The following is a 14930-nucleotide window of genomic DNA, read 5'->3' on the forward strand; positions in this document are numbered from 1 at the left end:
GGAGGGGGGGGGGACGTTCCCCCCCCCCTCACCTCGGGGCTCTCCCCTCCAGCTTCAATTTGTGTCCAGGCAGCGGCGGGCAGCAGACATATACATACCTTCCGTGCACTCCAGCCTGCGTTCCTCTAGCTAGCCTCTGACGTGACTTCCTGTATAACAGGAAGTCGCGTCAGAGACTAGAGAGAGGAACGCAGGCTGGAGTGCACGGAAGGTATGTATCTGTCTGCTACCCGCCGCTGCCCGGACACACATTTAAGCTAGAGGGGAGCGCAGAGGGGAGAGCCCCGAGGTGAGGGAGGGGGGGGGAACGTTCCCCCCTCCCCGCCGACTGTGCCCACGGCTTTCCCCTCATGCTGCGACCCCTCCAGCCCCCACAAAACGGCCCAGAGCGGGCCCCAGGGGGGGGGGGGGCAGGCCCCCCACGGGAGCAGGTGCTGCAGGCCCTATTGTTATGCCAGTGTTTGAGGCTAAATCCTGATCATTTCTTCCCTTAACTTTTTTTCTTTTCTCCTCTAATCGCTGAATCACCTCAGCCTTGCTTGTAAACACAAGTGAGCAGAGGATCATATTTCAGCTAGGCAGGAAAATAATGGGAAGAGGAGGAGTATATTATAGATAAAAAGAACCCTTAGCATGCAACTGAATGACAATGGCTATTAACCACTTCAGGGCCACACTGCTAACCCCCTCCCCCCCCCCCAAAGATCAGGCTATCTTTTACTAAAAGGGCCACTGCAGCTTTAAGGCCAAGCTGCAGGGCCGCACAACACAGCACACTAGTGATTCCCCCACCCCTTTTCTCCCCACCAACAGAGCTCTCTGTTGGTGGGGTATGATCGCCCTCCAGTTGTTTATTTTTTTTAATATAAATATTTATATTGTGTTTTTCTTTAAAAAAAAAAAACGTTTCTGCTGTCTCCCCCAGCCAGCCTCCCTCCCTCCCTCCTCCAGCCAGCCTATCACTGCCGATCGCTCTTTTGTGCCCCAGGGGGACAGCTGATCGCAGCGCTGTACTGTGTAAATAAACGGAGATCACACCGTCTAACAGTCTGCCGCTCGGAGACTGAAGACGAGGCGAAGCTCCGCACCCAAGAAGGAGATGCGCGCGCACCCTGCGCGTGATCTCCTGCATTAGCCGGCTCCAGGACCTGATGCCAATAGGCGGTAGGCGGTCCTGGGGCTGCCGCCGCGGCCACACCCATCGGCGTGGAGCGGTCTTCAGGTAGCTAAAGGGCCAGTGCTCATAAGGTATGTGATAACTCCGAACCATAACAGCAGAAAAAGTTTTGAATGCAGGATTAGCATCTTATTCTTTTGAATGCAGGATTAGCATCACTTAATACACTCAGACCAGTTGCTGTTGAAATTTGATTTTTTATGGTGACAATCCTGCTTTAAATATCGTCCTATTTTAAAGGATGCATGAGGCAAATTATAAAAAAAGCACTGCAGCTCTGCTCTCTGCCAGTCTCCCAAGGTCCCCTCCGAATTGGCCACCGACCCGGCCAGTACTGCACCTGCACAGAACACTCCCAGCGGCGGGAGCACAGTTGCGCACATGCGCAGAAGCTGCTAACCTGGCCAGGTCGGTGGTCGCTACGTAGAGGACCCCCGGAGACTGGCACGTATCACACCCAAATTTATATGACCCCTTTTAACCACTTGAGGACCCACCCTTTACCCCCCCTTAAGGACCAGCGCTGTTTTAGGTGATCTGTGCTGGGTGGGCTGTGCAGCCCCCAGCACAGATCAGGGTGCAGGCAGAGCGACCAGATCGCCCCCCTTTTTTCCCCACTAGGGGGATGATGTGCTGGGGGGGTCTGATCGCTCCTGCCTGATGGGTGTTGCGGGGGGGGGGCACCTCAAAGCCCCCCTCCACGGCGACATTCTCCCCCTCCCTCTCCTATCTGTCTCCTCTGGGGACCGGGGCTGCACAGGACGCTATCCGTCCTGTGCAGCCAGTGACAGGCTGTCCCCTGTCACATGGCGGCGATCCCCGGCCGCTGATTGGCCGGGGATCGCCGATCTGCCTTACCGCTTGTGTTTACATTTAGCCTGCGAGCCGCCATCGGCGGCCCGCAGGCTATTCACGGAGCCCCCCGCCGTGAATTGACAGGAAGCAGCCGCTCGCGCGAGCGGCTGCTTCCTGATTAATCAGCCTGCAGCTGGCGACGCAGTACTGCGTCGCTGGTCCTGCAGCTGCAACTTTGCCGACGCGCGTTATGAGTGCGCGGTCGGCAAGTGGTTAAAAACCCAAGTTTTAGTTTTAAAACTAGGATTTTGTGAAAACTAAAAAAAAAATCTTTGCATTGCAATTGTTATTGAAGTGACCCTGCAGTGACAGGGAATGTACAGTGCAATCCTACTATTTTACTTTTTTATCTTCCTGTAAAGGCTAAAGTGTACCCAAGGCAGATGTTAATAAAAAGTATAGATACTTACCTATGAAGAGGGAAGCCTCCTGCGTCTTCCTCGCCAACTCTTCTGTCAGCCTCTGTCCTCCTAGTCCTGTCCTTGCGAGGTAGCCATTGCTGCGGTTGCTATTGGCAACCTCACTAAAGTCTGTCTTGTATCTGTCTGAATGTTTGCTATCGCAAGAGCAGCGCAACATCGCACTGCGCTGCTATTGCGTCTTATCAGAAGCCCAGAGCTGCAGTTGCTCTGGGCAGCCTATGTAGCCTCTTCCATTATCCAGCTCTTAGCCTTGTTGTGCTGGGTGGTCAGAAAGTATGACCCCCCAGCATTACAATATGACGGGCCATACACAAAGTCACATGGAGGAGGCCTCTGACACCATGTGTTATGGTTCCCTGTCTTTTAAGAGATTTGAAAAGCTTGACCCTGAAACTGCAGACAAATGTTTGCATGAATGTGTTAGATTTTTGTCAAACCCAGAGTTCCAAGCTACACCTGTCTCTACTTGGGCTGGTCAGTTTGTTTACATTCTGTTCAAAGGTAAACTTTTTGGTTGGGCAATTGATGTTTTGAATCACTCTAATTTGAGAGTAAAGCCTCTAGAATTCATAGCTTTTGTGATCCATAACTGGTTAAGAATATCGCCATTACCATATCCTCTCAAAGAACTCCTGGCAGCTAGCCAGTCAGCTGTATCCAAAAACAATCAGGATGCAGGTGATTTCAATCAGCTTTCTCAACCTGCAGTGTCATTGCCCATAGCAACCAGTCATTTGTGTAGTCGCACTAATTTAACCACCCTGGCGTTACGTTAAAATCACCAGGGTGGCGTGCGGACAGTTTTTTTTCTGAATCATTGTAGCTAACTTTCAGTTAGCTACATGATTCACCACTAGAGGGCGCATCTGCCCATCTAGTCCGATCGCCGCCGGCTTTTACAGCAAGCAGAAAATCCCGTTGTAGATGGGATTTTCTGCTTGCCTTCCCTCGTCGCCATAGCGACGATTGGGATGACGTCATCGACATCATCCACGTCATGGCGTCAGGGGGTGTCCGATCCAGCCCCATAGCGCAGCCTGGCTCTGATTGGCCAAGCTGTGCAAGGGGTCTGGGCGGGGCTCCCTTAGAGATTGGACCCCACACTCAGCTAGAAAAGTGCTAGCTGCGTGTATGAAAAAAAAAATTATCAAAATCGTCCCACAGGGGCCGGAGATATCCACTGCAGCGGAAATGGACGAGCTGAGCTCGTCATTACCGCTAAGGTGGTTAAGACATTCCATTTTTGATCCTGTGATGCTAAGAATCCCTAAGCAATTACCTTATGTAAAGAAAAATGTTCATTCTGTTTTGTTATCGCCCTTAGCATTCCACCATGCATCAGGTTCCTAGTAATGATCCAGTTAGTCAAGTTGATTCTCTGTCAGGAGTAAACCAAGCCAAGTCCACTCCAGCTAGCTTCCTGCAGACTGATCCAGCTGTAAATTATGCCCAGAATAATTGTTTAGTTCCTGACAAGAATGAATGGGATCCTCCGTTTGAAAAATGGGAAATTGAAGCTTTGATTTATGAATTGGAGAATGATCGAGAATATTTCTATGAATTTTACACTGCTAAGAGTAACATAACTTTGCATGCATGCATTAAAGGGACACTTAAGTCAAACAAAAAAAATGAGTTTTACTCACCTGGGACTTCCAATAGCCAGATGCAGCTGTCTGGTGCCCTCGCCATCTCCCTCCGATCCTCCTGGCCCCGCCGGCAGCCACTTCCTGTTTCGGTGACAGGAGCTGACAGGCTGGGGACGCGAGTGATTCTTCGCGTTCCTGGCCACAATAGCGCCATCTATGCTGCTATAGCATATATCATATACCATATAGCAGCATAGAGAGCGCTAATGTGTCTGGGAACGCGAAGAATCACTCGCGTCCCCAGCCTGTCAGCTCCTGTCACCGAAACAGGAAGTGGCTGCTGGCGGGGCCAGGAGGATCGGAGGGAGACAGCGAGGGCACCGGACAGCTGCAGGGGGCTATTGGAAGCCATAGGTGAGTAAAACTCATTTTTTTTGTTTGACTTAAGTGTCCCTTTAAGTCTGCTTTTTCTTTGATAGAAATTAATCTGTGTGTGCATGTCTTTGTGATTCCGTTAATTGATGCATGGAATGAGATCTTGAATGATCGCTCTGGGAGTCAGTGTGAGCAACACTCAGTAACCAATGCCAATTCGGTCTCTGTTGCCCCTAGCAACTACATCACCTGCTAGCCTTGCTCCAGATGCACGCCTTGCTTCTCTAAGCCGTAATAATAGTGGCAATAAGTCTTTTTTGAATTTTTAGCAGAATATCAAAATTTTGAATTCATGTTCTTTCTTCAGATCAGCTACATTTCAGCAGTCCAGGTTTATTATCTTATACCTGCTTGATAGCAAGATGAGAACCTGGGCTGAGGAAGTTGCTGAAGAAAACAAGGAGGTTTTTGATGACCCCTTGGAATTTGTTAATTTAATCGCAAAACATTTTGCGAAAAAATACAAACAAATTCCTACTGATTTGTTTTCTGCATCCTGCAAACGATATGATCCAGCAGACACCAATAGATGCACTACATCAGTTCCTGAGTCTCAGCAATCATGTTTAGTAACCTCAGAACCCCAGCATCTGAATTGTCCAATTTTACAGTTGAACGGTGGTTCAGATGCGCAAACATTGTGTCCTGATCTTCCTGTTTCAACACCTCGCTCTAGTTCCATGAATAGTTCAGAGCATCTGTTATGTGAACCTGAAATTACAGAATCATTGCCTTGTCCAGAAAATGTTCCAGTAAATTCACCCTGTACCATGAATTATGCAGTAGTTCTATCCAATGAAGCTCAGGTCACAGAATCATTATGCTGTCCAGCAGGTGCTTCCATGGTTCTGCCCTGCAACATGGATTGTTCAGTGATCCTGTCCAGTGAATCTGAAGTCACAGAGTCTTATGCTTCACCCAGTACTTTGGATGCTTCAATATCTCTAGCAGAGGACTCAGAGCAGGGGCGTCCCACCCACCAGGCAAGTATAGGCGGTTGCCTGGGGCGCCATGAGGTGGTGAGGCGCCATGAGGTGGTGAGGCGCATTCCCCCGCCGCTGCTACCGTGACCATGTTTTTTTTTTTTAATATTATATTAACTCCCGACTCAGTCCCCGGTGCTCGGCACGCTACCATGTGCTCAGCAGTGCCTCCACCTCCACTTCTCCCCAGCCAATAGAGCAATCAATACTGCTCTTCTCTGCCAGGCTCCTTCTTTAAAGCCGTGCCCCTTCTTCTCAGTAGCCACACAGGTAAAGTGTTTACCTCGTGTGGCCCAGCCTTTAACTCCGCCCCACGCCAGTCAAACCAGGAGCCAGCGGCCAGCCAGCTTATGCCCCCGACAGTCTGACCCCCCACCTGTGTCACTGGCTGCACACAGACACTGGAGCGAGACAGCCAGGGGACAGATGCAGTCACAGAGAGAAGAATGTGATGTGTCCGTGTTGGAGCTCCGCCCCCGCACAAGACAGCAACACAGCCCGGGAGAAGGGAAGTTTCTGCTCCAGAGTAGTGATGGGAATTCCGGCTCTTTTCAGAGAATCGGCTCTTCTGAATCGGCTCCCATTAAAGAGCCGGCTCTTACAGCTCTGAATCGGCTCTTCATTAAATATCACTAAACACCACTCAGAATCGGAGTAAAAGCCCCGCCCCCGTCTCCATGACAATTCCAGACTGCTTCTCTGACTGGGGCAATCCCTCCTGCTACTGCTCTGCTCCGCCCCATACACTCCTACAAGCTGCAAGAGGAGGACTACATCTCCCAACATGCCTCAGCGCCCTTTATTGCAGAGCAAAGCAGAGCTCTGTGGGGCGGCTGAGGCATCGGCTCTTTCAAAACTGAGAACCGGCTCTTGTCATTCGTGAACGACCCATCACTACTCCAGAGATGATAAGCTGCATGCACAGGCAGAAGAGAAGGTATGCAGGCAGGCTGCTAAGAACACTTCCTGTCCTGTGTGCAGACTCCCAGTACTGTTATAACTGCTAGAATGTGCCCTGCTCTTTTGATACTAGAGTTTTCTTTGAAAGCTGGTTAGGCTGTAGGCTGGTAAAGCTGTAAACCTGTGCTTTAGTGCTGTGCTGTCTCTCCCTCTCCCCTCTCTGTTCCTCTGCCCCCTCTTCCATCTTATGCTGTCTCTACCCCTCTCTGTTCCTCTGCACTCTCTTCCATTTTATGCTCGGCTTTATGTTTGTTTACGTGTATTTTCTGGTGAAACGCTTCCACATTACGATTATTTTCTGACAACGCTGCCCCATTACGACTATTTTCTGGTGAAACGCTGCTGCCCTATGATTAATTTCTGGTGAAATGCTGCTGCAATAAGTGTATTTTCTGGTGAAACACTACCACATTACGATTATTTTCTGGTGAATTACGATTCTGAATTACGATAATTACTATTATTTTCTGATGAAACACTGCCGCATTATGATTATTTTCTGGTGAAACGATGCTGCATTATGATTATTTTCCTGGGGGGGCGCCACAGGTTTTCTCGCCTGGAGTGACAAAATGACTAGAGGCACCCCTGACTCAGAGGCACTGCTTACCTCAGTTGGTGTTGTAGTAATATTCACCTGTTTAGCAGCTGTCTTAGAATTACAGTCCACTCTAATAAAACTTGATGAATCTTTGTCCAGTGACGCATTGTCCTCGTCAGCGGGTATTTTGGATACATTGCCCTGTACACAGTCTGATTTAACTAAGGCTGTGGAGTCCCTGTCTGATGTTGTAGCAGTCGGGGAACTCCAGCCCTGTCCTCTGAATGTTTCAGAAGTCTTGCCCTGTAACATGGATAATTCTGACTCTCTGGTAAAAATAATAGAAGCCTCAGAATTTCAATCTGGTTTAGTGAGTGTTCCTGAAACCCTGCCTTGTATCTTGGAAAATTCTGGTTCTCTGGCCGGTGTGGCAGAGGTTCAAGAGTCCCCTTCATGTCCAGTGAGTCAGTTTAGCCCAGTTCAGTGGGAGTTGCTGCAATACTGACTTGTTTTGCAGCTCTTTTGGAGCTCCAATCCAGTGTACTAGATGAGTCTCTGTCCAGTCCAGAGGAAGTTGTGGAACCCCTATCTAGTTTGGTGCATACATCAGAAGATTTGTCCTGTCCTGTTAATGCCCCTGAACATGATTTGTTAATAACCTTGCTAGAATCAGTGACATGTAAGTCTGATTCTGCATTCTTTAGTGAGAGTCCAGTAGCTGTGAAGTCTAGTCATGATGATTTTCTGCCCAGTCCTGGTTTCGGTCCTATTGTGACTGACTCTGGGGTCCGCAGTTCCTTGACATGCCCAGAAGTTTCTCTTGTACCAGTGTGCCCAGATGTGCTCTGTGTGCCAGAATGCCCAAGTGTGTCTAATGTGTCAGCATACTCAGATGCTTCCTTAGTGGAGACATGTTCAGATATTGCCAGTCTGCCTGCATGCCCAAAGATGGTTCTGGTCCCTGAAAGCCCTGATCTTGATGTTTGTCCTTGTAACCCTGACTCTGGAATTGCCCTAGGTTCCATAGAGGTTCTTGATAGTTCTTCATGTGAGCCTAAAGGGCATTTTAACCTCTTGGGATCTCTATGGAGCTTCAAAGTGTTCTGGGAGATCTCTGAGGAAACGTGTCCTGGTGCCTTGGACTGGTTCAACAGTGGGTATTGTGTTGGTAAGGACAGTTCTGGTGGGCATTGCAAAAGGTTTGGCATTTTTGGACAGTCCCTGGTAGGTGCTGGGTATCTCTCAGAGAGTTTCGGGGGGCTTTTTCCTGGAAATCATGGTTCTGATGGGTATCACACTGGAGCTTGTAGTACTGATGGGCATGGTTCTGTAGGTTCTGGTTTCGATTGGTCTAGTCTTGGTGAGACTGATTCTGGAATTTGGTCTTGTCGGGCTGTCCCGACCTTCATGAGTTATCAATTAGATCAGTTTGCTGCATTTTCCGCATCTGTTTTTTTGGTTTGGGTGGTTTGGGTGAATTGTGCCGGTTTCTATAGGCGTCTGGAAGCCGCCTTTAAGGGGGGGGGGGGGGACACTGTAAGGTTTCCTCCTGTGGCGTGTGCTGTCCATTGCGGTGGAGCCGCAAGCTGACAGTTCTGGCTTGTCAGCCTGCATTCGGTTGTGCATTCGCAATGAGTCACATTGTCATTTGAGATTGCTCTGCAGTTCTGGGCAGCTCAGAATGCTGTCATCATTCCAGCAATGGCTTACTACAGCTGAGCTGCGGCCAGTTAGCCCTGGATTTCCTGCATGCATGTTGTTGCATAGTACTGCATGCATTTTAGTCTTCCAGCTAGCAAATGGTAATCAGGCCAGCTCAGGATTGAATGATTACCATTCAGCTGTGTGGAGATTTGCATGTTTGCATCCATTGGCTGATGCCAGCATAAAAGTCTGCCTCCCCTTTTGGACCTCGCCCGCCATAGTTTCAGTTCTGTCTAAGCTGTTACTGGGTCCTTTGATACTGTGTATAATATTCCTTGTCTTGTCACTTTCTAGTTATCTTGTGGAGCTACGATTATATATTTCCCACGGGGACATATATACGTACTCCTTCTAGTGCAGAGAATTTGTATTGTTTGTATTGCCTAGTTAGTTCGCTGTATTGCTCCAGTCCAGATCTAGCTAGTCTCATTGCTTATGTTATATATTGGTTCATCGCCAATATATACATATTCTAGTCAGCATTTGTTATTTTCCTTGTATTTGTGTTACTGTGATATATCAGTGCCGCTGATATATACGTACTCGAACTGTTGATATCCTGTGTTCAGCTAGTCAGTTTTAGCACGTTTCGGTAGGTTGCGCTTAGCGTGATCACCCGTGCTTAGCTAGCATAGTCCTGTTCTTGCGAGGTAGCCATTGCTGTGGTTGCTATTGGTTACCTCACTCTTGTCTTTGTGAATGCTTGCTGTCACTAAGGCAGTGGCTAGATTAGCAAGCATTCATTCTGTCAACCTCTGTCCTCCTAGTCCTGTCCTTGCGAGGTAGCCATTGCTGCGGGTGGAATAAAGTCTGTGCAGGCGCTCAACATAGATAGTAGTTCACAGTCCCAGAATAGTCTGTATTCAAATGGGCAAAAAACGATCTCACACGTTCAAAAATAAATATCCACCAGGTACTCTCACCAGATCAGTTGGCTGACTCAATCACAAATCAGCAAAACCAGCATAACAATAAACTCCAACGATCTTCCACTGCTCTTAGCATCTGTAGATTAAACACAATGTGCGGACATAGCGTGATACTGCTAGATCACAGGTTGTTGTAACAGTTCACCCCGTGTTAGGTGATAAGGTGATCAGCCGTGTGTTCCCACCACCAATGCTATAATGGTTAACTGCTCACCAGATTCCAATGCTGACCCCCTGTAACGATCAGCTATGCACGCTTGTGTTTAAAACTTTTGTTGTTCAGATGAGATGGCATTCCTTAAACACTGAAACAAAGGCTCCAATAGCTATTGAACTGTTACAACAACCTGTGATCTAGCAGTATCACGCTATGTCCGCACATTGTGTTTAATCTACAGATGCTAAGAGCAGTGGAAGATCGTTGGAGTATATTGCTATGCTGGTTTTGCTGATTTGTGATTGAGTCAGCCAACTGATCTGGTGAGAGTACCTGGTGGATATTTATTTTTGAACGTGTGAGATCGTTTTTTGCCCATTTGAATACAGACTATTCTGGGACTGTGAACTACTATCTATGTTGAGCGCCTGCACAGACTTTATTCCATTAATTTAGGGAGGTTGTTCCCATCCCACTGTGTGGCGACCCATGTTCTTCTTGCTTCATTGTCTGTGAAACTATTTATCAGTTTGGAGTAGCGCCTGTAACCACATTAATTTACAACATTGCTGCGGTTGCTATTGGCTACCTCACTCCAGTCTGTCTTGTATCTGTCTGAATGTTTGCTATCGCAAGAGCAGCGCAACATCGCACTGCGCTGCCATTGCATCTTATCAGAAGCCTAGAGCTGCAGTTGCTCTGGGCAGCCTGTGTAGCCTCTTCCATTATCCAGCTCTTAGCCTTGTTGTGCTGGGTGGTCAGAAAGTATGACCCCCCCCCCCCCAGCATTACACAAAGCCGCTTAAGGTATGCTAAAGCACATTTGGACAAGCCAGCTTCATTTTGGAATAAGGTGCTGTGGACTGATGAAACTAAAATTTAGTTATTTGGGCATAACAAGGGGCGTTGTGCATGGAGGAAAAACAACACAGCATTCCAAGAAAAACACCTTCTACCCACAGTAAAACATGGTGGAGGTTCCATCATGCTATGGGGCTGTGTGGCCAGTGCAGGGACTGGGAATCTTGTCAAAGTTGAGGGACGCATGGATTCCACTCAGTATCAGCATATTCTGGAGACCAATGTCCAGGAATCAGTGACAAAACTGAAGCTGCACCCGGGATGGATCTTTCAACAAGACAACGACCCTAAACACTGCTCAAAATCCACTAAGGCATTCATGCAGAGGAACAAGTACAATGTTCTGGAATGGCCATCTCAGTCCCCAGACCTGAATATAATTGAAAATCTGTGGTGTGAGTTAAAGAGAGCTGTCCATGCTCGGAAGCCATCAAACCTGAATGAACTAGAGATGTTTTGTAAAGAGGAATGGTCCAAAATACTTTCAAGCAGAATCCAGATTCTCATTGGAACCTACAGGAAGCATTTAGAGGCTGTAATTTCTGCAAAAGGAGGGTCTACGAAATATTGATTTCATTTCTCTTTTGTGGTGCCCAAATTTATGCACCTGCCTAATTTTGTTTAAACAATTATTGCACACTTTCTGGAAATCCAATAAACTTTATTTCACTTATCAAATATCACTGTGTGTGTCTCCTATATCATATATTTAACTGACATTTTTTATCATAACAACCAACAATTTATACAGGAAAATCATGCCGATTAATAAGGTTGCCCAAACTTTTGCATCCCACTTGTAACGATTGTGGAATTCTCTCCGTGGTCAGTGCACAGGATGCGCGCTGACACTGCGGAAATCCTCCACAAGCGTATAATCTGAGAGAACCCAGCAAAAGGTGCAACGCACCTATATAGGGGAATTCCTGCCGGCAGATGGAGCCGTGGAGTGCAGAGGAACAGATCCTCTGCACAGCCACAGATGCCAGACAGGAATTGTACGAGGAGAAGCAAAGAAGATAGCCCTTAAAGAGAGAGAGCACAGCGACAGGGTGTATGTGTGTCCACCAATCTAGTCGCCATCCAGCGACGATGAACACACAACCGTGAAGATCAGGTGGGAAAGCAATCGCAAGAGATGACGATTGCTAACAGCGACACAAGACTGAATAAGCACAGAGAAGGAATGTATGTATGTCCACCAATCTTGTCGCCAACCTGCGACGGTGAACACACAACAGAGGAAACCAAGTGAGAACGCAATCGCAAGAGAAGTGATTGCGAATGAGAATGAGCACAGGGACAGAATGTATGTGTGTGCACCAATCTAGTCGCCAACCCGCGACGGTGCACACACAACAGCAGAAACAAAGTAGGAACGCAATCGTGAGAGAGGTGATTGCCAGAAGTGACACAAGACTTAAAGGACTTCCGAGGCCAAATGTTTAAAAAAAACATAAAAAAAGTTATATACCTGTGTAACTTTGTAGGACACGGAGGACGCCGTCCGCGCCCTCCGTGCCGTTCCGCCGTGTCCCCGCCGCTCATAGCCCCCCCGGACGGCTCCCGACCCCACGGCCAGGGTCGGGCTCTCTGCCTGTATCAAGATGGCCGCCGGCCCTGGCCGCGCACTCCGCATTGCCGCTAGTGCGGCTGCGCAGCTCCAGGGCCAGCCCTCCGATCCACGCATCCTGTTGCAACCAAGTACAAAGTTACACAGGTATATAACTTTTTTTGTTTTTTTTTTAAACATTTGGCCTCGGAAGTCCTTTAAGCAAGACAGAGCACGAGAGTAGCAAAGGCACAGCAAACAGAAGATAAGGAAAATAACAAACGCTAACTAAACGCGAACACCGCACTCATTCGCAACAGCGAACGCGTTCCCAGCGCGGTCTCTGCACGTTAAGCGCAACAGAGACAAGCACGCCACCCTAACTAACCAACGACACACAAACACAAAATAAAGAACACGAGCGCTTGCTTAACAGTTACCTCACCGAGCCTACAGCAAGCGTTCATATCAGACAAGACAGACAGACGGACGGAAAACAGGAATAGGACAGATAAGATCCACCACTCTTCCGCCAGAGCGAGTGCGATCCGGGTTCAGGGACAGGACAGGAAAGATCCACTGCTCTTTCCGCCAGAGCGAGTGTGAACCAAGTACTGAAACGGAGCTACCAGGATCCACTGCTCTTTCCGCCAGAGCGAGTGCGAACCAAGTACTGAAACAGAGCTAGCAGGATCCACTGCTCTTTCCGCCAGAGCGAGTGCGAACCAAGTACTGAAACAGAGCTAGCAGGATCCACTGCTCTTTCCGCCAGAGCGAGTGCGAACCAAGTACAGAATAGGTTTAGCAGGATTCACTGCAAGACAGATAGGTGAGGTAGCTGGTAGTAACTGCTGCTCTAGCTTACACTCCAGGAATACAGATCAGAAGGATCCACAGCCGCTACCGCTAGAGGCTAGTGCGATCCAAACAGATGAACAGAAGGGGCTACCAGTAGCAACCGCTGCTCTGGTTAGCACCCCCAGACAGACAGAACGATTTCCTGTCGACCACCGCTGGCGACAAGACAATCACAGCAAAGAGGCAACACAGACAGAACAGATAAAGCAACCAGACTAGCACTAGAGAAGCTGCCTAGTGCAGTCCCAAGAATACTCTAAGATAACTTTAGCAACCAATAGCAGGGCTGACACTCCAGGAGTGTTTCAACAGTAACAAACCATGATGACCAGCGAAGGACTGTGGGATCACATGGTATTTATGCTGCAAGCCTTCAAGGGAGGCGACTAGGGAATTTGCATAATCAGTATATGCAAATTCCTCAGCAGAGCAGGTCTGAAGCTTGCAAAGCAAAATGCAGGTCTCTTATCCAGAGACCTGTGGGACCATTGCTTGACTCTGTGGGGTGCAGGTCTCTTATCCAGAGACCTGCACCCCACAGAGTCAAGGAATGGTCAAACAGCTGTCTGCCTGTGCAGCCAGCTGAGCAGATCATTACACCACTGTGTATATTATATATATATTTATATATATATATATATATATATATATATATATATATATATATATATATATATATATATATATATATATATATATATATAAAGATAGAATTCCATGGTGTCTGAGGACAAAAAAAGAATGCCTCAGGCTTAGTCTCTACTCAATTTATACTATTGGGGTCCTACAGGGGTTAGGGGGCGGAGCTAACAAGGGAGAATGCTGACATGGTGGCACAAGGGAAAGGATCACTATTAGGCCCCTTCTACACTTCAAAAAGTCAGTTATGGTGCAATTCTTCTACAGTTCCACTGCAACAGTCACGAAAGGTGGCACTGCACCTTACCTCTTTGATGCAACCATACAGTGAGGCATACATTACAATGAAAGTATGCCTCACTTTTGGGTGTAACAAGCACGATGCACATATACTATTGTGTTGTCATGATAGGATCTGCCACCCTGCACCCCATTCATTGTGATTGCCGCATAGGAGTATCACTACTTCTGCAATGGGATGCAGTGTTTTTGTGCGAAACGATGTTCCGCGATAAGTGTGAAAAGACGCTAACTACATTTGGGAAAGCAAGCAGAAGCTTTTGGCCAACTGCCAGAAACTGTTTCCAGAACAATATTTCTGCTGCATGTGATATTAGCAGTTAGTCACTAGATGTCGCCCTTGCTGCACAGTACAGTAATTTCCTGCATTTTAATCTGAGTATTAAAAGCAGGGAAACCACAGTTGCTTATTTACAGCTATCACAAATACCTTCTGTTTTAAAGAGACACTGAAGCGAAAAAAAAAATTATGATATTATGATTTGTATGTGTAGTACAGCTAAGAAATAAAACATTAAGATCAGATACATCAGTCTAATTGTTTCCAGTACAGGAAGAGTTGAGAAACTCCAGTTGTTATCTCTATGCAAACAAGCCATTAAGCTCTCCGACTAAGTTAGTCGTGGAGAGGGCTGTTATCGGACTTTTATTATCTCAACTGTAAGTGAACTGTTTACTTTTTCTCTGCTAGAGGAGAGGTCATTACTTCACAGACTGCTCTGAAAGAATCATTTTGAATGCTGAGTGTTGTGTAATCTACACATATTATAGAATAATGCAATGTTAGAAAAAACACTATATACCTGAAAATAAAAGTATGAGAATATTTTCTTTGCTGCTAATCTTCTAGTAATTATTCATAGTACACAACCAATTCATTATATCATATTTTTTTTTTTCGTTTCAGTGTCTCTTTAAGCAGGCAAAATTACACTGAGGCTAGTTTCACACTGCATATTGGCATTAGT

Source organism: Hyperolius riggenbachi, chromosome 5 (assembly GCF_040937935.1).
Source record: "Hyperolius riggenbachi isolate aHypRig1 chromosome 5, aHypRig1.pri, whole genome shotgun sequence".
NCBI lineage: Eukaryota > Metazoa > Chordata > Amphibia > Anura > Hyperoliidae > Hyperolius > Hyperolius riggenbachi.